A 2,579-nucleotide genomic window follows, 5' to 3' on the forward strand; every position below is an offset into this window, starting at 1 on the left:
TACCCCAGCCACCACACCCCCCACGAGCAGCCTAATCTTCACGAGAAGACGCTGGACTCATAATCTTCTCCAAGCGATAAAATTGCCTGCTATTCAACGCGAGGTCGTGCCATTTCCATCTCATGGGAGACAGACACTCGCCGTAGTAACCATAACCTTGTATGTAACGAGAGTTACCAAAGAAATTTCACGCTCCAGTATATTTCTTCCGTATCAGGTATATAAGTAATCGAATCATAGTCATATCTGTCTAGTTTAACGACTATACGAACGATGCTGACAAACACATACGTACATTATACATAATTCGCGTCAAATGTAAATTACAAATGTAAAGTACGATGGTACATGAATAACATCAATTATTTCAGTATTTTAGGTTTTAAATAGACTTGTGAGAAGATTTAAATAGATTTATATAAACGCGTGTAAGAATTGCGTAAGTGTAAAGGAATTATTGCAAATACAATTGCTCGATTGACTCGAGTTGCATTGAGAAGTTAAAGAACAAAGTCGACAGATCTACGGGAAGACACCGTTCGAAGGGACAGAAGAACTTTGAGATATGAGTTGAAGGTAATGACACCGAAAGAAAAGAAACAACGTTTAGATCGAGTAAAAGATGTACGTGGTCGTAAAATTATAAAATATTAGACAGATAATTATGCCGAAAAGCGAGAACAACAGCTTTTGTTAATTCATTAACGGGTAATTTTCATTCGATCGGCTTTCCCAGCGTAAAACGACGTTCACGAGGCGAAATAGTACGTATTGCATTAATGTCGCCGAGTACATTAATTTTAATTATTCCGCCATGCTAAAATGTTGAATGGAATTAACGACGAGCTGTCGTTTGTCTTCGTCAGCTTCGTTCGTACGACTTCATCCTTATTAAAATAGCTGCATCGTATTTTTCTCAACTTGCCTTAGTATCTCTGTTCTATTTTCGCATCGTGCGAATTCACGACCATAGGGTTACAGTATCATGCACCAAGATGGCGATCTGGCGTAAATGTTCTTGATACATCACGTGCTACAGGCTCGTACGATCATTTTAAGTATCGAAACATTAAATCATCCGACAGCATTTGCCGTGTTACGGATTATAAACGACCCAGTTGTAAGTCAATCGGGATTACGTTGAAGGTGATCGATTAATTGAAGTACATTTTGCGCGACGGCCGGTCGGCCAGGCGCATCAACGTCACTGAAATAAGCGGTCTTGGAGTATTTATTGCGAAAATCGGCAACGATGTTCACTCGTAAAATCTAAGACCAATAATTAGCGATAAAATATGCTTCACATGCTTTAAACTTAGTAATAAATTTGCGAAACTATTGCGTATAGGTATCTCCTGCGAGCTTCAACGCAGAACTATCTTTCCATTTCATAAATCATAAACAGGTACATTGCAATTAATAATACTTTGGTGGACATTTTCGTAATTGCATAATTTTCATAAACTAGAATTTTTTGTTAATTTTATTTGATAATTGAAAATAATAGTGGATTGAGATTACCGCGATGATCAACTGTAAGATTAAAAGTTTCTGAACCGAACGAGTGACCTAATAATTCGTCTTAATACGAATCGGAGAGAATGAGGTTATCGATTGACGATTGCCAATCATTCTCGAAGAAATTTCATTATGCCGTGCAAACACCTAAATATTTGAGTACTATATTTATAAAAAGACCGACGAACCTGAGGAAAGCCCGATGCAGACGTTGCGCCGTACAATCGTGTTTTCATTACTCTCCCTATATTTCTTTCTCTTCACTTTCTTGACGTTATTCCGAGTAAATAACATTTACCATTGCGAACACGCCGGACTTCGAGACAAATTGATCTCGCTGCAGTCACGTACGGTCTCGTGTCGAAACAACATAAAAATGTAATTACTCCTGTCATCGGAAACGAGCGGAAGAAAACGAAGAACAAGAAGGGGTAGAAGTAAAAGTAGAGGAAGAAAAGGAAGACGGTGTTAGCTGAATTGAAAGAGGGACGTGATGTTTAGTTTGGCAATGAAGCGAAGATTCGTGGCAGAAGGAAAATTTTCAAGAAATAAATCTCGTCCTTTTACGATGTTGTCGTTGCGTCTGATATTCCTTTCGAATCTATCCTACCCGTCGGATAATGATATCTCTTACCCCTGTACGTCTAAAAATACAACGTTAGTTCGGATTAAAAAGAGATAACAAAAAATTGACTATAGCACCGTATATCTTATCTTGTACAGTCTTAACCGGTTTCCGCCAACCGATCGTATTTTTTGGATTTAATTTCGAACGATAAATGAACGACACGAGGAGGGTCAAGCAGGCGGAATCGTTACGTATTAAAATATAGTACAACAGCGATAGTATGTTCGCTCGGTTCGATCGCACAGTAATTTTCATCTAGCGCGTATCGCGATGACGCAAGGCAATTTGCTCCGTGTACCAAAATACTACGGTAATAACCGTCAGAAGTTTCTCTTAATATCCATCGATTTGGCATTCTTCTATAAATGGTGGGTAATACCGAGGACGAGAACCGAGACCGATTCTAAGAAACCGGGCTCGTAATCAACGGGCG

The sequence above is a fragment of the Bombus impatiens genome, unplaced genomic scaffold (genome assembly GCF_000188095.3).
Source record: "Bombus impatiens unplaced genomic scaffold, BIMP_2.2 scf_1080, whole genome shotgun sequence".
In the NCBI taxonomy this organism is placed as follows: domain Eukaryota; kingdom Metazoa; phylum Arthropoda; class Insecta; order Hymenoptera; family Apidae; genus Bombus; species Bombus impatiens.